At 45.2% G+C, this 24,469-nt stretch overlaps 1 protein-coding gene across 3 annotated transcripts in view; it reads right to left on the bottom strand.

Annotated features, from left to right (window-relative positions):
• The window catches only part of EGFR (epidermal growth factor receptor), a 193,076-nt gene that overhangs the window by 124,803 nt on the left and 43,804 nt on the right, over window positions 1-24,469 (bottom strand). The window lies entirely within an intron of this gene.

The raw sequence follows: 24,469 nt of genomic DNA, 5'->3' as shown, positions 1-24,469 counted from the left end.
AACATTGCCTCTGCTGCCGGAAGTCCACAGTTGATAACCGCCCTGTTAATCATTTCCACTCCCTATCTGCAAGGAGCCCCACCAAAAGCGTGTTTCAAAACGCTTTCTGTTCAGATTGCTTTTGTTTTACGTTAGGAAAAACTCCACCTGAAAAACTGTTTGATATAAACGTGGTAACCATATACTTTTTTAAAATTTATTTATTTTTTTAACATCTTTATTGGCGTATAATTGCTTTACAATGGTGTGTTAGTTGCTGCTGTATAACAAAGTGAGTCAGCTATATGTATACATATATCTCCATATCCCCTCCCTCTGGCGTCTCCCTCCCTCCCACCCTCCCTATCCCACCCCTCTAGGTGGTCACAAAGCACTGAGCTGATCTCCCTGTGCGATGCGGCTGCTTCCCACTAGCTATCGATTTTACATTTGGGTAACCATGTACTTTTATTTTTTGACAAGCGGGGGCCACTCTTCATCGCGGTGCGCAGGCCTCTCACTATCGCGGCCTCTCTTGTTGCGGAGCACAGGCTCCAGACGCGCAGGCTCAGTAGTTGTGGCTCATGGGCCTAGCTGCTCCGCGGCATGTGGGATCCTCCCAGACCAGGGCTCGAACCCGTGTCCCCTGCATTAGCAGGCAGATTCTCAACCACTGCGCCACCAGGGAAGCCCAACCATGTACTTTTTTTAAGCATTTAAAGTCCAGAATTGAGCTTTCATGCTTTGCAGCGCACCTTTTGTGGGCATTTTTCTAAGTGTCTGGTGGCTGGGTTGTGGCGAGGTCTTGTCATCACTCACCAGCACCCCAACCACCGGGTCACCCTGAGGTCACAGTGCCACAGGGAGGAACGTCCCCTCTTTGTCCCCACCATGTCCACATCGCAGTGACCGGCATTTATTATCAAAACACAAAGAAACAACTGATTATTACAGCTGTGTAATATGTCTTGAAATAGGGTAGCGTCTTTTCTACAGATGGCACAGGGGCAACTAGACCTCAGGGGCAAAAGAATGAATGGCGACCTAAAGCTCACACTTTATATTCAAAATGGATCAAAGATTTAAGTCTAAAATGCAAAACTATGAAACTTTTATAAGATCACGTAAGAGAAAACCCTCAGGATTTGGACTTCAGTGCGGAATTCTCAGATATGACACCAAAAGCATGATCCATTAAAAGAAACGCGTCACCTGCAAAGACCCTTCTAAGGGGTTGCAAAGACAAGCTACGGACTGGGGGTAAACACTGCAAACCACGTATCTGACAGAGGACTCATAAACAGAACATAGGAAGAGCTCTCAAAATACACAAATGTTCACTTCTGGCAACAGCCTGTCACTCACGGCAGGAAAGAGTGAAGAAGAACCCCTACGTGCCGACCTTATTTTCTCTTCTCCCTTTGACACCGAAACTGAACACAAGTACTTGGTACCTGGAGGTGGAGGAGAGTCTGGTGCCCTGTGCTTGTTACCACGCTCTAGGCCATACAAGGATGTAGGGCTGCACGAAACAGCAGAGTTCCTGAACCGTTTGCTTACTCCATGTCTCTGTGGAGGATGCCCAGGTGACGGAGGGGATACTCTGGGACCCAGAGACCCAGTGTTGCCCGCGGCTGCCCACGCCTCCGTCCTTCTGAGCAGAGCCCCACACCGTGGACCCATCACGGCTTCCAGGCTCTCACCACGTCAGCCACACTGGCAGTTCCTTAATCCGACAGATTCAGCAATTGCAGCATCAGTGTGGTCCCCAAGCTGACAGGTAGAGATAAACATTTTCTACAGGTGGAAAGACACGCAACGGCGTGTAAGAACGGTTCTCCTCAGCGGGTTGGGACCAGATGAAGGAAGGAGGAAGCTTACAGACTCTTTGCACACTTAGGTATTGTTTGACTTAGTACGATCAGCATAGAGTCTAAGTGTTAAGGAAAATAAAGCAAAAGAAAAGTATTTCTCTAAAAGTGCGGCACCTCTGGAGAAGTGGGGTACCTAAAGTATGGCTGTGAGAAGGGACCTTTCTGGCACTGTTGTGGGCTTTAGGGAGATACGCCGGCGTGGAAGGCAGGCCCTCAACCACCCTCCCCCACCCCGGCCCCACAGCTGTCACGCTGCCCCCCCTCCCCCCGTGCCCACAGGCAAGGGGACACCCGGGCACTGGAACATACTGCAGGGGAAGGGTAAACACTCCAGAGTTTCTAGAAAGCCAGGAGGAACATATGAAGCCTATTCTAGGCTGTTCTCCCGCCCAGGGAGGAAAGGCAGCAGGCCCGCTGTGTACTTTACCCCAAGAGAGGCAGCTAAGGTGCCCGCCCCGCTCCCTCCGTCACCCACAGCATCCTGGCTCACCACCCATCGCCTTTCACTGGCGAAACACCGCGATCCTGTGCAGCTCTGTGAACCAAACCAAGCAGAGCCCGAGGGCGTCAGAGCCTGTTCTGCAGCCCCCAGCCCAGGAGAGAACGTCCAGCTCTCTGTCACTGCCTTAGTTCAAAAGAAAAGCTGACGGTGCACCCAGAAGAGCACCTCTCCAAGCCTTTTGCAAGAGCGTTTCACTAAATCTAGCGCCCGAGAGCCCCTGCGGCCTCACAGCACGTTTCCACTCCTGCCCAGAGACCTGGGTTCCTGCTCTGGCCTGTTTCTGGCACTCTGGCAGCCCTGGATCTTTCAGTCTACAGGCTGCCCAGCCTGGCTTCCCCTGGGTTGGTTCCACTCGCGAGTCAACATTTCTGTCATTTAATTACATCACAATCACGCATCGTCGATCTGGATATTAGACTAGGAAGTGTGCAGTAGGGCACATGACACACACATGCTTTTCACGGTTAAAGAAAGAGAAGGAAGCCAAAGTTTTACTTTCCAAGTAAATACCAAGACTGAGATTAGAAAATTAAGCAACTAAACTGTTCTACAGCTTACGTTGTGCAAAATATTTAGTTATTTACTATGTTAACCACCCAGGAAAATAATTTCACAGTCTTAATGTGATCTTTTGCATTGAACTTCTATTCAACGATTATCAGGGAATTTCTATGTGGCCAAGGTCCTATGCCAGGCACACTGATAACGTTTTTAAAAATACCACATCCAGCACAGAATATTAAACTGCCAACTTCCACCTAGCTTTACAAAGAATGAAGATTTGATCCAAATATCTTCTTTGGAATCTTTGAGTCTAAATAATAATCTGTAATTGATCTCACCAAGACACTGGATGACTTAGCAACTCCTCTATTACTACACGGGTGTTTGTTCAACAACCGTGCAGACATTGGTAGCAACACAGATTTTTGTACAATTTTCATTCTGCCTTTATATGTCCTGTGATGGTAGTGAACTCGGTTTTCAAACACCAAAGCAGAGAAGGTTCAGGACTTCGGTTGCTAAGTCAATTTCCCTCATTCTCTGTTTTATTCATCATATATTTATTGACATCCTACATGGCAACGCCAATGATGGGGTGGTATTACAGAGGTCCAGAATAAATGAAGGGGTGCTCAGAGCTCCATGGGTGTTATAGAACATAACCAGAACAGTAGGGGAGGGACAATACTCTTCCTCAAGGGTGAATGAGCTGTATCCTCTACAAGTGAAATACAAAGGAGAAGAAACTACCTCCTTGCAGGGGAGACTGTGGAAGAAGCAGAGATCAAGTAGGAAACAGGTCTTACTGAGATGAGCTCTGAAAATTGATACAGATGAAAAAGGTGAACGTGCGTGTGTGCGTGTGTGTGTTCGCTTGGCTCTTTTTGGCTGGTGTGTGTGAAAATAGGTGAACTAGATGAGAGAAATAAAAAGGAGAATTCTTCTCTCGACGTTAATTGTGTTCCTAAGTCCAGGCCACATAACATACTGGAAACTTCAATCATCAAACTGAATAAGAAGAAAAAAAAAAAAAGAGCTATCAAACCAAAAAAAAAAAAAAAAAAAAAAAAAAAACTGAACAAGCACAGGGGTTACTGGGATTCTCTCTAACTGATGCATCCAGCTTTCACTGGGACCCTGAGTCTGATGACAAAACTGCCTTGTAGTGCCCCTCAGACTGAAGGAACTTACAGGTCTTTCCTACGTTTTACGGGTATTTAACATGTGTTACCATTTCGGTTATTTATTCAACTATGATGAAAATCGTATTTCAATTAGAATTTTAGCTAGGTATGCCACCTGAAAAACTAATAAAACTCACACAGAGTTTGGATTGTAATACCTTTCAAGCTGATGAAACATCGCTAATAGAATGTCATAATACGCAGTAGCAGCACCTTACTTAAATGAGATGTTCTAACAGCAAACACCCCATTCATTTCTAGTTAGTAATGGATAACTGCTAGGCTGGACAAGTGAACAAGGACAATTAATCGAGCTAAACAGTGTTGACATTTCCAGGTTATTGGAAATTACCGCGCAGTGAGCTTGTCTTTCTAAAGCCCTGCCCTGCAGAGCTACTCTGTCACAGTCCCACCTCTGAAAGCAGCCCCTCTGATTCAACGGTCTTCTTAGCTCAGCAAATTCTGATCCGGAGAGTTGATTTGCATGGATTTTTGTGCAATCCTATTTACAAACCAACTGAAAAAAAAAAAGGGTTCCAATCCCGGAGTACATCGTGTAGCTCAGCGCTTGCCAGCCAAGGCAGCTGCGGTGCACTTGTGATGGGCCCGAGCTCCCGCCTCGTCTCCCCACTGCCTCTGGCCCTGCCCTGGGGTGTCCCTGTCAGAGGAGCCCGCGCTTCAGGGAGCCCGTTTGTAAGCGAGTTCAAGAAGATGTGTTCCCAAGATCTGGGAGGGACACGGCTACGTATCAGCCGCGACGTGAGCGTGACCAAATCTGGGGAGAAATTCAGATTGCCAAATGTGTTCCAAGACACACGGGTTTCTTTTTTGCTTGTGTTATTGTCGTTGCTAAGTCCACCCCCCGCCGTGAGCACGGTCTGAAAACTGTTTCTATTCCAAAAGCCCTGAGATGAGAACTTCTGCCACGGTGCTTACAACTCAGTTGATAGAATGACCTCCAGGAGAAGGGCTGAGCGAAAGGAATGTGGCTGTAGGTGCCGAGGAAGCACGGGCGAGGAAGGCCAGGTCGTCAAAGCTGGTGTCCCGGCTGGTGAAGTTGACACTGGCTCCTTTGAGCTTTGTCTTCACCGTGCCAATCACGAGCCCGCAGCCTGGAGCCACCTGACCCTGCTCTAGCAGCGGGCTGACCGTGCAGCCACCTGGACACCCCTGACCCTCACTCAGTGACTTCCAAACGTTCCGTAAGAGTTTTAAGAGGGTGACAAAGGAACTTCACTAGTATTGTGAAATGTCTTCTTGAGGTTGTTCTTGTATCGGTTTTCCATTAACGTAACTGTTAGAATCTTCACCAAAGTTGTCTAAAATAGACTTCTGAAATACAACCTCATGGTTCAAATTCTGGATGGAAAGGTGTTGTTGAAATACTCTTCAGAAGAGAGCTCTTTATTTGGTAATTGGAATGATAGGTTAGCTACCTTCAGAAAATATAACCTCGATTTTGACAGCCAACAAGCTTACTCATTGATTACAAATTTCTTTTGACTTCAATGAATGGGTCAATTCGTTGTCGCAGTAGTTTATAACATGAAAATATGCATTCCTAAGTATTAGATATTCTTTAGTAACACTATACATCTGTTGGGCCCCGGGGCAGGCCACCCCAAAACATGCCTCAAAGGCATACTGATTAGTTTGAATTAAAGTTACTTAACAAACAGCTGGTGGAAAAAAGGTATAAAACCCCACACTCTGACCCTCCTCTTTCCCCCAGAAAGTGGGAAATAAATAATCTCCCATGTGACGGTGTCCTTCCTGTACCAAGAGGATAGAGGGCATACTTGGCACCGGATTTAGGGAAATCAAGGCTAAGAAGGCCGTATAAACAAAATCTGGCCACTTCTTCATTAGGCTGCTGCCCCAAGCACAAGCCCCTTTGTTTGTTAAATCTTCACAAGTGTTTCTTAGTTTAAAAATGATATAAAAACTGTCTGCTCTGGTCACTTCGATGGTCCCATTTCTATGAGACCTTCATGCATATGAATTAAATTGGTTTTTTCCTCCTGTTAATCTGTCTTGTGTCAATTTAATTATTAGACCAGCCTAAAGAACTCAAGAGGGGTAGGGAGAAATTATCCTCTCCCTGATACATCCTAGGTAAGAACATCGTGTATTTGGAGAACAGGCAAGAAGATGTTTAAAATAATTAGGTATTAAAAAAAAATCCATATTAGTCTCAAAAATAATTTTGAAAAGACTTTGAGTGGCCTTTCACACTGAGTGAAAGAATATGTCGATGCTCAACACCACTAATCATTAGAGAAATGCAAATCAAAACTACAATGAGGTATCACCTCACACCAGTCAGAATGGCCATCATCAAAAATCTATAAACAATAAATGCTGGAGAGGGTGTGGAGAAAAGGGAACACTCTTGCACTGCTGGTGGGAATGTGAATTGATACAACCACTATGGAGAACAGTATGGAGGTTCCTCAAAAAACTACAAATAGAACTACCATACGACCCAGCAATCCCACTACTGGGCATATACCCTGAGAAAACCATAATTCAAAAAGAGTCATGTACCACAATGTTCACTGCAGCTCTATTTACAACAGCCAGGACATGGAAGCAACCTAAGTGTCCATCGACAGATGAATGGATAAAGAAGATGTGGCACATATATACAATGGAATATTACTCAGCCATAAAAAGGAACGCAACTGAGTTATTTGTAGTGAGGTGGATGGACCTAGAGACTGTCATACAGAGTGAAGTAAGTCAGAAAGAGAAAAACAAATACTGTATGCTAACACATATATATATGGAATTAAAAAAAAAAAGGTTCTGAAGAACCTAGGGGCAGGACAGGAATAAAGACACAGATGTAGAGAATGGACTTGAGGACACGGGGAGAGGGAAGAGTAAGCTGGGACGAAGTGAAGAGAGTGGCATGAACATATACACACTACCAAATGTAAAACAGATAGTTAGTGGGAAGCAGCCCCACAGCACAGGGAGATCAGCTCAGTGCTCTGTGACCACCTAGAGGGGTGGCATAGGGAGGATGGGAGGGAGATGCAAGAAGGAGGAGATATGGGGATATATGTATACGTATAGCTGATTCACTTTGTTATAAAGCAGAAACTAACACACCATTGTAAAGCAATTATATGCCAATAAAGATGTTAAAAAAAAAAAAGAATGTCACTACTCACACTTTCTGTTTCTATTTTATAAACACTAACCAGACAAGGGGAATCCGCTGTAAACCAGGGCTCTAGTTTGATGACATCCTCATAACTTTCAGCTCTAACTGAGACCGCCAGGATGTAAATGCAGCAAGGTATTAAAGTCAAGAAGTAATTGGTTAGCCAGGAGGAGACTCAAAATGGGATCTCACAGTGAACACGTGAACACACCACACAAGTTTTTTTGTGGATCTGGATGGGGACTCATGGTCAAAACAGATATTCCGAAACATTTTCAGCATGCCTCAGAGCAAGTGGGCAGGGCAGGGAGCCAGACTCTTGGTTTTCTCTTGGGGTTAATAGTGAGCACCTTAGACTGAGCCAGGGCCCCTCAGGAGGAGCAGAGCCTGTGCCCCTGGTGGACCCGCAGGAAACCAGAGAGAGCATGCGCCAGGGACTGCCGGCCACGCCCAGCGCCAGAGGAGCCCCGCCCACACCCAGTGGCTCCGCCCACTTGCCTCTCCAGGCCAGGCGAAGGGTGTGGCTTACACTCACTCGCTCAGAAAGAGCTAGTTTAACTCAATCTAAGACGTGATTATTTCAATTCTAAAGGGGAAAAGATGCAAACAGTATTTTAACCGTAATTTGCCTAAAAGTTATTCCTTGTGGAAGATACACATCCCAGTAAGTACACAGTCTTCAAAGAAAAATATGTTATAATTGCTTGACTAAGTGAGAGTAAACAACATATTTGCCTTTTAAAAAACATTTTGGCCACCCCACGCCAGGGTGGTGGGATTTTAGATCAGTCCCCAGGGACTGAACCTGGGCACTCGGCAGTGACATCGCGGAGTCCTAACCACTGGACCGCCAGGGCCAACCCCCCGTTTTTTTTTGTGGTTCTTTTTTTTGGTACGCGGGCCTCTCACTGTTGTGGCCTCTCCCGTTGCGGAGCACAGGCTCCACAGGCCACAGCCATGGCTCACGGGCCCAGCCGCTCCGCGGCATGTGGGATCCTCCCGGACGAACCCGTGTCCCCTGCATCGGCAGGCGGACTCTCGACCACTGCGCCACCAGGGAAGGCCCCCCCCGCGTTTTTTTTTTTTAAATGAAGCTGATAACATCTTAAGAGGTGGGGAAAACCAAATCTGATGTAGGTGTGCCTCTCTCTACTTAACAGGGATGTGGTTCAGATGATTCTAGAAAGTATTCTAATTTCTGCTCCTTGGTTTCCTCATGGGAAAAACGGGACAAAGTAGATATAAATGCTCTTAACAGCAGCTAAGAGCCCATAATGTTATGTAAATTCAAAACTGAGTTCCCACTTGAACATTACGGAATAATACACATTTCACGTCCCCATGGGCCACCTACAAAGTGTGAGCTGCACTCGAAGTTGCAGTGGGGAGTTTGGGGTGATACACACGTATGCATCGCTACGGCATCTACACTGCACACCCCTTCCGTCGGTGGTACGTGCCTCAGCCACTCACTGTGCTAAAGTTTTCCAGTGAGTATTTGATTTTATTCTCACAAAAAATCCTAGTAGGAAGGCACGACACTCACAGCTTTCCACAGACAAGGGAGCACGCTGAGTGGGAGACCTGGGAAGCTGATGTGGACGACAGCACTCAGCACACTCAGGCTGCCCAGGACTGAATCAGCCCTTCATTGATCCGGGACTCTCTGAACTGAGGAAATTCCTTCAGTTTTTGGAAAAATCAGAGATAATTGAGTGGTTACATGACAGAAGAAAGACCGACAGGTTGGAAGGAAAATGATGACAAGGGGATCGGGGAGTGAGTGAAAGTGATCACACAGAGCAAAGCCTGAGCGCTTATGTACAAGTAGTGAGACGTTAGCATGAGAAATTTTAGTCTGACTGGTGGGGAACCTTCCAGATGGTGAATTAAACTGAACTGTAGCCATGTACCTAAAAAAATTAATGAAAGTCCTAGGTATATGACATTTTAGAAGCTGGCAAATTCACAAGTAAAGAAAACAGGTTCACTTGGAGATGTCAGGTGACTCCTGGCATCTTTTCACCTGTGCTGTCATCTTTCAAGGACCTCTTTAAGGAGACAAAACAGCACATTGTTAAAAGCATTTATCAGTATTTATCTAAACACATCGAAGCAATTTGACTACGGTGCCTCCACGAGTCATCAAAAGGCTGAACAACCGTTCCTGGTCCTATTAGTGGAAGCAATTAATGGGCAAATGTGCTGACAGGAAGCTGTCCTTATGTAGTTGGTGCCTTTGCATAGAAAAGTCACTTCCTTAAAAAGGGAAACCAGCACCACTAATGACAGTGGTCAACACACCATGTGCCGGGCTGTATGTGCTGAAGTCTGTGCAAAGTTCCCTGAGGAACTCACCCCCAAATTACTTTGCTAGTAATAGCTATGACACCTGGACTGATGTTCCGTAAAGTAACAGTTAAGTAGGCACTGGAACTTTATAAAGCATACCCATTTCACTTTCCTGGAGGTCACGTACAAAGGGAGAGAGAGCTGCACGCAATGTCGTGGTCAAGGAGGTGCTGGCACTGGTGCATACCTGGCGGAATCCCTACTGCGGGGACAGAGCTAATCCCAGCACCGGTTGCAGGAGTCTTTCAGCTTTCTCGACACTGTTTTCCCTGTGTTACTTTCTGGCCCAGTCCAAGAGGAAAGTGTGCTGCAACACTGGCTCTATTCTGTTTATGTTGCTAAGTTACAGAATATTTTGCCTTGCCTTGTCCAGAAAACCATGTCAATTGTCTCTCAAGAGATAAGCTACGTTCTGGAACATCTCTGTATGTGTGAGCTGCGTGTGCCGTGAGTATATCTGTAAGATAAATTTTGTTTTCTCTTTCAACTACAATTTGGAGAGAATCCTGTGATTCTATACTGATTTGAAATGTAGACTGCAAACATACCAGTATTTAAGCAGAACTATATCTCTTTAGAGTTCTTGTGAGCTACACGTGAGCACACACAGACACGTACACGCAGGCACACGGGTAAGAGTGGTTAGAAGGGAAGGAGGGTCACAGTCTGAAAGAGACGAAGAGACCCAAGAAGCCACTGAGTTGCCAGGACTCTGCCAACACACATGGGCAGCTTGTGAAGAGACAGTCATCCGGCCCTGGTTTAACGGACACCCTCAGGCTCTCCGGTTTCAATTCTCCTTTCAATCAAAACATTCTGAGAGAACTTTTCATCTATTTCTTGAAGATTCTGAATTTTTAGGCAAAACACAATTATAAGTCACAGAAGCAAAAGGAAGTATATATTCAAAACAACTCTTTCCTCTTGCCCCCAAAAGCCTTAACCCCAAAACATACAAAGTCAATTTTGGAAACTGCATCTCTTATAAGTTCTCCACTGTAGCACACAACTAGTGGGGTGGGACAGCCCCTTCACCTCCTGCCTGTGAACAGGACACAAGTCTCCCGATTCCCTTCTCCTTCCTGGCCACGTGGAAAGCTGCCTACACAGCGTTTGCTCTGCTTCGATGGTCAGCGTCAGGGGATCCTTCTGGATCTCACAGCAAAGGCCGAGGCACAGACGGGATGACAGGCCCAGCATCTACCTCTGGGGCCCGTCTCCACTTTGCCTCCTGCTTGAACTCGGCATAGACCTCACCTGCTCCAAGCAACTGAAACATCCAGCGGGATGTGTACACCCACGTTGCCATGGAATAAAGCAAAACTTTATAAAGCTGGGATTAAACAGGATTCTTCTGGGACGAAAGCCCATCAGCTTTGTTCATTCCTTTTTCTTTTCTCCACTTCCTTGCCCTTCTGCGGGACTGGCGTGGGGGAATGAGAGGAATGCAACACTGCTCAACGATCCTACCAAGATAGGAGGTTACCCAAGCCACAGTCTGTGTGATTTCTTCCTTCACGTTTGTTCATTTGCTGCTAAAATCAGCACTCGCTGTGAATTACGACATAAACTGGAAGCCTGGAGGATCATTTGCCAATGACCATCTGCACAGGCCTCAACTCTCTCATCTGTAAAAGCGGAGCGTTGAACTGGAGACTGAAAACCCCTGTTCTAACTCCAGCATCTCATCATTTTTAAAAATGCTGTTGCCGGGACTTCCCTGGGGGTCCAGTGGTTAAGACGCCATGCTCCCAATGCAGGGGGTCTGGGGTTAGATCCCTGGTCGGGGAACTAAGATCCCACATACCGCTACTAAGCCCACGCACCACAACTACGGAGCCCATGTGCTCTAGACCCCGCGTGCCGCAACTACAGAAACCCGCGCACCATGACTAGAGAAGCCTGCGTGCCGCAACAAAGAGCCCGTGCGGCCAAGATAAATAAAGTTTTTTAAAAAAATAAATAAAATGCTTTTGTCACTTTCTTGCATGTGGGTGTGTGTGCACGTATGTATTTAAATCCCAGAACGCTAAATGGAAGTTAGGTAAGAAGTTCAACACTTCGGTTCTTTTCCCACTCCAGTTACGGCGGTCCTTTCCAAAATGGATACGTTTGCTATATTTCAAGCAGTGGAGGTTTTGCTGAAGCAGGAAAGTTGGTGATGCTTACGATGACCTAGATGAGAATAAGTCAGTCAGTGATATTAGGGGACTCAGAAGAGCACCCTTCAGGGATCAAGACCTACGCCTGTCTGACCAGAAATAAAAGAAGGTGCTATGCACTGAAAAGGTGGGGAAAACCGAAGCTTCATTACTCAAAAAAGAAGACACAGCGTATTCCCTTTCGTTTTTCTTAGATGCAGCCTGGGACAGGGGAGAAATGTCACATTCAGAGAAAGGTGGGATAAGGCATGTAGCGTTATTCTCCTTTTAAAAGAATTTTAATAACCTATTTTTCTAAATATATTTGTGTCCTGTCTGTGCTTTTCAAGCGTGATATTTGAAAAATAATGCAGCCTGTGTTGCTCTCTATTAGAACTAAAAAAAAGCTCAGGTAATATCTCTGTTTGGTACATGATGTATTTCTGGAAACTCTTCTGAAAGTAGACTATCTGAAACTTAAGCAACCAGATTCTGTGTGTGTGTGTGTGTGTGTGTGTGTGTGTGTGTCGGCAGGGGAGGCTGGTGGGGAGAGAAAGAGAGAGAGAGAGAATGCATATTTGTGTGTGTAATCGAACCCCTGTGACTAGTGTAGGTAGCAGGTAGATCCGTTTGGGGCACATACCCTGTAAGGATTTTCTCCTCAAACACTAGGGAAGTCTTTTCAGGCATCTTCCTGGGTTCAGCGCATCTACCCGACCCCACTGTCAGTAGTCTAACATTTAAACTCTAGTCAGCAATGTCACAGGGAGGTGGGTGCTCATCACAGTACTGTGACCTAGAAGGTCTCCGATCCTTGAGAGGAGGACCAAGTGAGTAGGGAATAGGGAGTCTGGTCCTGGCGGGCAGAGTACCTGCTGGACTCTAGCACCCAGGACTGAGCAGGACCTAGGTCTGACGAGTCTGCTCAGTCTGGCCTGTGGGAACCCCGGTGAGAGTCAGGATGGGTGGAGCGAGGGGCTCTTTTAGACCTGGCACCTCCCACTGTCTCTTCTTCCGAGGCTGTTTATTATTCGTTCAACAAATACTTATTGGACATATATGTGTAGCAGAGCAGAGCCATGACAAGGGCTAAAATAGGTGATTATAAGTGACTTCATTTTGTAGCTGAACACATGGAACTCCAGGGCCACCAGTGTAAATTTTTCTCTTCACGTGCCCATGTGTCTTAATTATCTGATTTTAGAAGAAATATTAACTGCAGAGCTCTCACTGGTTTCTTTGCCTTTCCTGAAATGAGAACTCCATTAAAAAAATACAGTAAAAATAAGCTTCATACTCATCTCTGTAATCAGTCTGGAACTGAATGTCTCAAAACTGCTTCATAAGAGACTTTAGTCTCACGACCTTTCTCTAAAGAAACAGTAGCAAAAAGGAGTGGCTACTGTTCCCAAAGGGCCCCGGACTTTCCGTAACAAAGCCAGACCTCTCCTCTTGGAACACATGTCCTAACCCTCTTCCCCTGCTGCCCCGCCCCAGCCCTACTCATCTGCTCACCTCCATACATTTCTAACACGAGCGTGGAGGTGAGCTTCTCTCTTCTCTCAGCTCTTCCAAGTTTGCTCCTAGATGTTGACAGAATACTGCCTCCTGGCCGAAGGCACTGACACAGTGACTCTCACCGTGCACTGTGGTCACGGCTTCGGTGAGGACTGGCAGGAGGAGAGGACGGTAACCACCCAGGGCAAGTCCCCAGGGAGTGTCTAAGCAATCTTTGCTTTGACCTCGTTCGGTGTCTCACTGCAGACTATCTGTGAAGAAAACCATTGTCTGATGTGGATGTGCTGCTACCAGAAACAACCAGAAACACCATCCCCATGGAAAACTGAGGGAGCAGGAAACAAGATATAAAAGAGAAGGGGCCTGACATCGATTCTTTTGAATCTTGTCTTTGTATCCTTCTCTATTTTCAGAAAAAAAATTTCAATATCGAGCCTGAAGTCTATGAGGACTATATGAGACAGTTCCACCCAAAACTATTAGAACTAATAGATGAATCCAGCAAGAATGCAGGATACAAGGTTAATATACAGAAATCGGATGCATTTTTATGCACTAACAATGAAAGAGAATGTGTAAAAACAAACCTGTTTAAAATAACGTAAAAAGAATAACATAAAATACCTAGGAATAAACTTAACCAAGGAGGTGAAAAATCTATACACTAAAAACTACAAAACACTGATGAAGGAAACGGAACATGATTCAAAGGAACGGAAATATATCCCATGTTCTTAGATTGAAAGAATCAATATTATTAAAATGGCCATACTACCCAAGGCAATCTACAATTTAATGTTCTCCCTATCAAAATATGCAGGACATTTTTTCACAGAAATAGAAATAAATAACCATAAAATTTATATAGAACCATAAAAGACCCCAAGTTGCCCAAGCAATCCTGAGAAAAAAGAACAAAGCTGGAGGTATAAACCTCCCAGACCTCAGACTATACTACAAAGCTACAGTAATCAAAGCAGCATGGTAGTAGCATAAAAACAGACACATAGATCAATGGAACAGAATAGACAGCCCAGAAATAAATGCACACACCTATGGTCAATTCATCTATGACAAAGGAGGCAAGAATACACAATGGAGAAAAGACAGTCTGTCCAACAAGTAGTGCTTGGAAAACTAGACAGCTCCATGTAAAACAGTGGAATTAGAACATTCCTTCATACAAAAATAAACTTACAATAGTTTAAGGACCTAAATGTAAGAGGTGACACCATAAAACTCCTAGAAGAGAACACAGGCAAAACACTCTTTAACATAAACTGTAGCAATATTTTCTGAGATCAGTCTCCCAAGGCACAAAAAATTAAAAGCAAAAATAAACAAATGGGACCTAATTAAACTTAAAAACCTTTGCCAGAAAAGGAAACCATCAACAAAACAAAAAGACAACCTATAGAATGGGAGAAAATATTTGCACATGATGTGACTGACGAAGGGCTAGAATCCAAAATTGTACAAAGACCTCATACAATTCAATATCAAAAGAACAATCTAATAAAAATGGGCAGAAGACCTGAATAGATATTTTTCGAAAGAAGACATTCTGGTGGCCAACAGGCACATGAAAAGATGCTTAACATAGCTAATTATTAGAGAAATGCAAATCAAAACCACAATGAGGTATCACCTCACACCAGTCAGAATGGCTATCATCAAAAAGTCTACAAATAATAAATGCTGGAGAGACGTGGAGAAAAGGGAACTCTCTTATATTGCTGGTGGGAATGTAAATTGGTACATTCACTACAGAGAACAGTATGGAGGTTCCTTAAAAAACTAAAAATAGAACTACCATATGATCTAGCAATCCCACTCCTGGGAATATATCCAGAAAAGGCAAAAATTCTAATTTGAAAAGACACATGCACCCCAATGTTCATGGCAGCACTATATACAATAGCCAAGACATGGAAACTACCCAAGTGCCCATCAACAGATGATTGATTTAATAGACACACACACACACACACACACACAAAATGAAATATTACTTGGCCATAAAAATTCATGAAGTACTGCCATTTGCAGCAACATGGATGGACCTAGAGAATATTATACTCAGTGAAATAAGTCAGACAAAGACAAATATTATATGATATCACTTACATGTGGAATCTAAACAATAATACAAATGAATGTATATACAAAACAGAAACAGACTAACAGATACAGAGAACAAACTTATGGTTACGAAAGGGGAGAGGGAGGGATGGACAAATTAGGAGTGTGGTATTAACTGATACAAACTTCTATACATAAAATAGATAAGCAACAAGGATACACTGTATAGTGCAGGGAATTATACCCATTATCTTATAAAAACCTATAATGGAATATAATCTGAAAAAAAGTAACTGAATCACTATGCTGTATATCTGAAACTGACAGAAGTGTAAATCAACTTTACTTCAATATAAGATTTTAAAGAAAAGAATATATGAGACAGAAAAATAGTGTTCATTGAGGATTTTTGTCTGGAAAATTATTATTGTTCTGATATTTCAAAACAAAAGCCAAGACAAAACAATGACTGTTCTTTTGACACAGAGCAATGAGGGGTCCTCACTTTAAGTTTTGAACGTCATGGACCAGTAAGTAACCTTTCAGGGACTCATCATTATTTTGCTTGCTTGTTAAGGCATTTATTTGCTTTAGTGTACATTTTCCATTTGGATGACTTCCTCTAATAAATGTAATACTTTGAAATAACTTCCTTGTGGGTTCCATTTCTCTCCTCATTCGTGTCCCTAATGAATCTTGAAAGCATTTTGGATACAACAGCATTTTCCAGCTCCAGCTTTTAAAATTCTGACCCTCCTCATCTACTCTGATGCCACAGAACTGTACTCACCTGATGCACCAGGCACTGAGTAAGTGCCGAGCATCCTCACCTCACAGCATCCCGCAGCAGGGCTGCAGGAGAGAGACCCTGAGAGGTACAGAGCCGGCCTAAGATCATGTGGTCAACAGGCGGCGGAGCTGAGCCCAAGCAGGCGCTATCACCCTGCAGCCACGTGGGGCTCACCATCCCGCTCCAGGAACTGCCGACTCAATCTCGAGTTCTGTCATTTCAACTCTACGTGAACGTGTAAATTAGTTTTAAGTTTCAGAAGGTCTGCGTGAGTGTGAAATCATGTATTTTTTCTTGCTCTATCATTTTCCAAACTTAGGAATGGCGCACACATCATTAGTCTCTGTTGGGGTCCATTTCAAAGAAGAGGAACGTGCCACCGACCCCAGGAACAGCCGGAACAACCTGCCAGGCACAGTTTATCTTACCTTCCTAATATCAATCTAAATATCAAAGTTTTTTTGACCTGCCCTTTTTTTTTGTGATTCAGCAAACCAAACTTGACGGTGAAAAGAGATGCCTCCATGCGGTCGTGAAGACAGTCCGCTATCGTGCGTTCTGATCTAATCTCCTGCAAGAATCTGGGTTCTCTTCCGGCAGACGCGCGCCAGCCCTCGCCGCGTCCGGGCACCACCGGGCACCCCCTGCCTCGGCCACCTGCCACCCACCCACCGCGTCCAGGCTCCTCCACCAGAACTGTCTCTGTGTTGAAAACGGGCTGCGAAAGTCTGAAAATAATGGAGGCATGGCGATAACTCGTTTTCTATCAAATGCCACAATATTTTAACCACCGTGTTACAATATTGTGATTCTTCAGTTATCAATTCTGTGATTTTCTAAAACTTGGGCTGTAATTCTCCAAAGTCAAACTAGATTACGGTGATTCGCAAATTTTATTTTATATTTCTGAAGGTAAGAACACCACCGAACGAAAAGGAGTCTCTCCAAATCGAAGGAATGTGTTAACTTGCAAAACAAGAGAAGCAAGAAACGAGCCAGCCTCCACAGGGCGGTTCTCCACACGCTCATGGGGACATTTTAGCACCTTATTCAGATGTCCCGTGTGCACTGAACTTCAGTCATGTAGCCACAGCTAGGAAAACACAGGCTAGAAACGATCTCCAGCTTTTTGGAACAGTTCATCTTTTTCATAATCCATGATAGGAACAGACTTCCGGAACCCGTCTCCAGAGTTACAGAAGAATGCGGCAGCAGAGAATAGTTTTGGAATGACAGAGGCTATATGACTCAACTTCATTCTGCAGAAAAATTAGTTCACTTACCCTGTGTCCCCAGTGCTTTCACCCCTGCCATGAATATCAGAACATGTTAGTAGTGGAGAGAGGTGAGGAAATAACGGTCCACGTGCCCTACACCACAGCACCTTCTGGTGAGGCTTCATCTCACCTCTGGTTTGATTTGCAGACGTCTCTCCAGCCGGAGTTAACGTGTTGACAACACGATTCATGCTGCCACGATCCCAAGCTATTTCTTGTTCCTTTTGCAACAGGAACCTTTTAATGAATACTTTCAAAAATGGGAAACTGGCTGTCCGTTTTTAATGACTTTCCAGCCGTTGCTCTGTACTTTTGATCTTAAAATAAAACTGATCTGGGCTTCCCTGGTGGCGCAGTGGTTAAGAGTCCGCCTGCCGATGCAGGGACACAGGTTCGTGCCCCGGTCTGGGAAGATCCCACATGCCGCGGAGCAGCTGGGCCCGTGAGCCATGGCCGCTGAGCCTGTGCGTCCGGAGCCTGTGCTCCGCAACGGGAGAGGCCACAACAGTGAGAGGCCCGCGTACCGCAAAAAAAACAAAACAAAAAAAACTGATCTTATAAAGGCTACAAGTGTGTTAGTATCACCTAGATAATCAGAGGCTTTTGAAAGTGCATCAACTCTTTAGACTCACCCAGGACAGCTCACTTGCACGGGGAATTTCCACACAGCATATGAGTCATCAGCAAAGGTTACTCCTCATGCATCCCTCTCCTCCCTAGGGAGTTACTTACTTAGAACATCTAAGTATTCATACAGGAAAAGCCCAGAATGCAGCAAGAATCTCCAGGAAGCTAAGGAATTCCAGAATTACATTTCTGAGACAGTAGACGGGAAAATCCTCATCTGGTCCCCCATTTATTAAGGATCAAGCAATCTCCAAAAAAATGTCATCACCTTCCAGATAACTCAGGTTGACCTCTGTAAGTCTTGAGAATGCTTACTTCAATGCTTTTGGATAAATATTTGTAAAACATTTGCTCTGAGCCTTCCGATGTCACCATATTTGGTTTGTGGTTTGGCGTGTAGGTGACCCCCTCTGTAGACAAGGCTGGGACACACCAACCTCCTTGGCCTCTGGCCTGTGTGGGCTGTTTGCTGTCACACAGATGACCTGCCCACTAGGCTTATGTCTCCTTTTCATGTCCTTTATTCATTGACTTTTTCTTTGTTCTAGAGGTTGTTATGAGAAGTTCTAAATTCAGAAGTCTAAGATCAATGAGAAATTCTATCCTCGTGTTGTTAGCAGCCTTTACCTTGCTATATAATTGCTACACTATTTTTTCTTGCTGCTGTCAAACTTTTTAAATCCCTTGTGGACATGTAAGAGCTTCTGGTTTCTAATTAGGTTTAAATTGTCCCTAAAATAAGAGCAAATAGCCACTGAGTGAGAATTTGAAGGACCAAATGAGGGAACAAAAGTACATAAACATCAGTGGGATCACTCTAAGATCTCTGTTTGGTTTGCATCTATTTATGTGTTTTTTTCCGTAAAGTGGACCTTGAACAACCCAGGTTTGAACTGTGCAGGTCCACTTACACACAGGTTTCGGTCAATGGTAAATACTACAGCACCAGACGATCTGCTGTTGGTTGAAGCCACGGATACCGAGGGCCGACTGTAAAGTTATACTCACATTTTCCACCGCGCGGGGGTCAGTGACCCTAACCCCCGGGTTGTTCAAAAAAGGGAAAATGGACTCTGAGAACGTGAGGGGCCCTTTCTGGATGTCTGGATTCTAATATATTCTCCTAACAAAGCAATACAGGCTGCTCTGTGAAAAATACCCAGTTCTGGATTTTTGAAATTACAACCGACAGACACTACATTAAATTATTTTCCATTAAATTGGCTTACTGGTGGAGAAGAATAATTGACACAATTATTATGAACTGGAATTACTTCTACTTGACAGTCAAACAGGCCTGTGAATAATACACACGACCTACTATTAAACATTCATGCTATATCGATAGGTTCGTACGTAAGCCTGCATGCATTTTTAAATTAAACTCTGAATATTAAAGACGTAGTTTGAAGAAATATATTGTTATACATCAAAAACTGATGTTTACTTGTGCTTTGCAGTTTTCCTTTAGTCCAGGAAAGATCATTCTTTTAAAAGAAAAAAAAAAATCTCCTATTATGTTCAGGCAAATAAACCCAGAACACCCGGTACAATTTTTCTGGTTTCTTGTGCATCACACATCACGAAGCGCTGCTGAAACAAGAAGGTTGAAGGGAACTGCCTTTCCATTAGCAGTGAAGGGCAGTGGTGCTCAGATGACAAAAATGGACTAAAACCTCTATTTTCCATGTTAGGTTTTCACTCCCTGAGGGCTGTGTGTGGAGGTGAAAGGTAACGAAAGCAAGGAAATTGTGCAGCACCAAGCAAAGAAGCCCAAGAACTCCTGTGCTGGCTGATTCAGCCTTATTTCTTAGTTGAAGAAGAGAGCAGGGCTTCCCTGGTGGTGCAGTGGTTGAGAGTCCACCTGCCGATGCGGGGGACGCGGGTTCGTGCCCCGGTCCGGGAAGATCCCACATGCCGCGGAGCGGCTGGGCCCGTGAGCCATGGCCGCTGAGCCTGCGCGTCCGGAGCCTGTGCTCCGCAACGGGAGAGGCCGCAACAGTGAGAGGCCCGCATACCGCACAAAAAAAAAAAAAGAAGAGAGCAGTTGGAATTTACATCCCAGGACAAGCTGAGAAGTCCCTCCAGTCCTGGGGGCACCGCTCTGCTTCCTCTACGTCACCCTCATGGAGAGCGTGTCTCACGAACCCTCCCACCCACTGCTGTGCTCCCCTCGCTGCGCAGACCCAGCCCTTCACCCACTGCCAGCTCACGATGCACTTCTGTTGGCCTGGTTGATGCCACGTGCGGCCCAGATGGTCCCGAGATGGCCCCACTCTGAGTAAGGTCTGCGTGCGCTGATGGTAAAATACTTTGGGGGGGATCTCGTGGGAAGAGAACTTTTCCAGTTAAGTGTAGGTTTAGTATTCATGGAAAAACATCTATTTTTTGTTCGTTCTATTTCCTCCCCCACGCCTGGTCTTTTCATCTTAAACACACACTGGACCCGTCCACAACTCTACTGCTGTCCAGAGAATTCCACACCTTTCCAACTGCATCGGCCCATGTGGGTCCATCTAAATTATGAACCGAAGTGAAACAAAGCCTGGACCTTAATGACTTCACCAGGGAAGATCAAGGAGGAAAAGCGGGGGAGAGCAGATCTGCCACAGGCAGAAAAGGTGGGAGATGAGAGGAGGCGACTGGACCAGTTTGATGAGGCCAGTCGGTCTGGCTTCCGGGCACAGATTTCCTGATTTCTCTTATGTTTGAAACTTGACCCCATCTGTTCTTTCCATTTGACCCTGAGTGATGAGAATGGAGATGCAGTGTGGTGTGGAGAAGCAGAGTGACCTTGGCAGCAGCCGGCTCAGGGCTCGGGCTTGGCTCTGTGGGTTTGTAGTGGTCACTCCACCTCTCTGTTCCTCACCGGTGAAAAGGAGCCATGACGTTTCTCTTGCAGGCAGAGTCTAAGCACACAGGCTTAAAGCACAGTGCCTAGCATGGGGCAAGCAACCACAGCATGGTAAGATTCATCTCATACGAGCAGTAAGGGCTCCGTTGACTTGGTATTAAAAGTACATTTGTCGACTTCAGAGCACAGCTTTACATTAAGTAGCTCTTCAGTGATGCCACAAGTCAGTTCCTGATTATTTCCAAAGAACTGGGAAGGAAAGAAAGCTACTGGGAAATAATACTGAATAATAATAATACTGTATAATACTGTGACGAATACTGACTAATACTGTTCGCCTGCCTATCAAATACGATCTAAATGGCACAAATACAGTGGAGAGGAACACCACAAAATTATACTCAGAAACCCATGTACACTATTCCATGCAAATAAGCAGTGATGAAAGAGAAAATATGGCCGTTGAAGCAACAGGTATAAATGATCAACAGTCAATTACTGTAACTTATTTCTAGGGTCATTTCTATGATCTTAAATGAACGGTTAAGAAAGGGTACCTGGGGTGTGGAGTCCTTTGCTCTACTGTTCCTCCCTTTCATGGCCACCTGTTACTCCCACTTTAATTCAGATACTTTGGAAGCCAGAACTCCTGCCTCTTTCTCACACGGTGAATCACAAATCCCCCGCCTGTCTTTGAAGACCAATCTTAATTCAAAAATGAAGTTTCCGGGCTTCCCTGGTGGCGCAGTGGTTGAGAGTCCGCCTGTCGATGCAGGGGACATGGGTTCGTGCCCTGGTCTGGGAAGATCCCACATGCCGCGGAGTGGCTGGGCCCGTGAGCCATGGCCTCTGAGCCTGCGCGTCCGGAGCCTGTGCTCCACAACGGGAGAGGCCACAACAGTGAGAGGCCCGCGTACTGCAAAAAAAAAAAAAAAAAAAAAAGTTTCCTTTTCTACCATGTCTTGGGAGCTGCTAGAGCTGGGACCTAGTTCTAGAACAGTCCTTCGCTCCCCCATTACTCCACTTCTGGCTTTTAGCCTCGGGCTCTCTCATTTTAGGCTAGATTTCTTACTTCTCACATCTCCCCAGCATCAGTTCCTCTCCTGGTTCACGGGGTTTCGTAGCTCCTCCTCCAGGGCCCTAAATTCCCCTGAAGCTGAGATTAGAGTCCCATGACCCTGAGCCATTAGATCCCCAGCCCCGGGTCCGCCCAGAGTGACAGTACGCACCACGTGCTCAAGCTTGTGAGAACCCGTCAGTCCAAGCCCCGCATCTCCAGCCGTCGTACCCACATAGAGACAGTGGTGTCTGTGAGGCTTAAACAGCTTCGCTTTTTAGGTGCTGCACAAACTGTGTCAATCAAGGTATAAAATGCTTTGTAGGTCAAGGAGATTAGATCATAGTTGGTCTGCCCTTTACAGCCTCTTGGCTAAGCTCGTTTGTCTTGGTTCCAACAATCCACATACGGACAATGACCTTTCACACAGAGAGACGTGTATATTTATAGGGAATTTTTATATATGACATCCTTTGAGACCCATGTAGGGAGAAGTGTGCCTCTCATAGCAAATCTGGGATATGCAACGTTGTCTAATCAGAGCAAAGAAATCCGTGCAGTGTTGAGTACCGCAGTGAGGGGAGGGGAGAGCTCTGTTATAAAAATCATCCACGGTTGTTCCCCCGCTCTGTGGCTCAGAATCTGCACGGGCATGGGAGAATTGTACTGATAAAGACACAAGCCGGGCTATGTAGATCGGGGCTAATTGGAAGCAGCTGAGAACAGTGGGAAGCAAACTCTCCACATTTGGACACTGCTCTCCTTAGTGTGGGTGGGCGACTTGGTAAAGGCCCTGCAGCCTTCCCAGGGGTGGGACCTGAAAGCTAAACAGCAACACATACCTACATGGAAGACAGAATCTCATCCACACAAGAGACCTACATGTCCAGTCCCAGGGGGCCTACTAAACATCACGAACGAAATCCACTGGGTTCATGTTAAATGATTCAGAGTGGCCTGTGTTCCCAAATGTTGCTGGTGGAAACACAGTCAGGAGTGGCATGCATGGGTGCCTAGGCTGTAGTTTACGTCTTGTTTAAAGAGCAAGGAGTGTCTCCCACTGTTTCGTTCACCTTCTTTAGGGTTACTTTAAAAGGCTGACATGTGGCAGAAGTGGAAGTAGAGTAGACTGGGCCATGTCTGTTTAACATCATCGGAAAAAACAGTAATTTGCTGGCCTCCCACTCTACGCTCATTGTTCCAAAGGCTCACGTGGTCACACGGTTGGTAACAGGCAGAGCTGGACCGAGACCAGGTCTCTCCAGCTCCAAAGCCAGGTTCCTTCTCCAGGCCACGCAGCATCCTAAGTCCTCAAACCTGCTCATCTACTATTCAGAGGAAACTGCATTGTTACATTGGGAACAAGCCCAAATAACCTTCTAAACTATGGTGTCTATCATAACCTTCTATGGCTCCCAAAACACAAGATGAAAAGTTCTACAGTGTTTTCCTGAAATAGAGACAATGAGAAGCTCACTGTGGCCCTGCTCATGGGGGGATGGTATTAGGTCTTGGGTTCTTGAAACAGTCCGGCACTCCCCTACAAAAACGGACAGAAAAGATACTAAGAAAAGGTCTATTTAAAAATATTTGTGTGGGGCTTCCCTGGTGGCACAGTGGTTGAGAGTCCACCTGCCGATGCAGGGGACACAGGTTCGTGCCCCGGTCTGGGAGGATCCCACATGCCGCGGAGCGGCTGGGCCCGTGAGCCATGGCCGCTGAGCCTGCGCGTCCGGAGCCTGTGCTCCACAACGGGAGAGGTCGCGACAGTGAGAGGCCCGCGTACGGCAAAAAAAAAAAAAATTTGTGTGCCTCATCATCAGAAAATCTACAAGCAACAAATGCTGGAGAGGGTGTGGAGAAAACGGAACCCTCTTGCACTGTTGGCAGGAATGAAAATTGATACAGCCACTGTGGAGAACAGTATGTGGTTCCTTAAAAAACTTAAAATAGAACTACCATACGACCCAGCAATCCCACTACTGGGCATATACCCTGAGAAAACCTTAATTCAAAAAGACACATGAACCCCAATGTTCATTGCAGCACTGTTTACAATAGCCAGGACATGGAAGCAACCTAAGTGTCCATCAACAGACGAAAGGATAAAGAAGATGTGATACATATATACAATGGAATATTACTCAGCCATCAAAAGGAACAAAATTGGTCATTTGTAGAGAGGTGGATGGACCTAGAGACTGTCATACAGAGTGAAGTAAGTCAGAAAGAGAAAAACAAATACCGTATATTCATGCATATATGTAGAATCTAGAAAAATGGTGCAGATGAACCAGTTTGCAAGGCAGAAATAGAGACACAGATGTAGAGAACAAACGTATGGACACCAAGGGGGGAAAGTGGCGGGGTGGTGGTGGTGGTGGGATGAATTGGGAGATTGGGATTGACATGTATACACTAACATGTATAAAATAGATAACTAATAAGAACCTGCGATATAAAAAGCATTAAATTAAATTTAAAAAATGTGTGCCTCATTACATTTTTTTGTAAAATGTGGGACTTTGAAAAATCAGCATCACATTGTGAAATTCA

Source organism: Pseudorca crassidens, chromosome 8 (genome assembly GCF_039906515.1).
Source record: "Pseudorca crassidens isolate mPseCra1 chromosome 8, mPseCra1.hap1, whole genome shotgun sequence".
In the NCBI taxonomy this organism is placed as follows: Eukaryota; Metazoa; Chordata; class Mammalia; order Artiodactyla; family Delphinidae; genus Pseudorca; species Pseudorca crassidens.
This window is presented reverse-complemented; position numbering and strand designations above follow the sequence as displayed.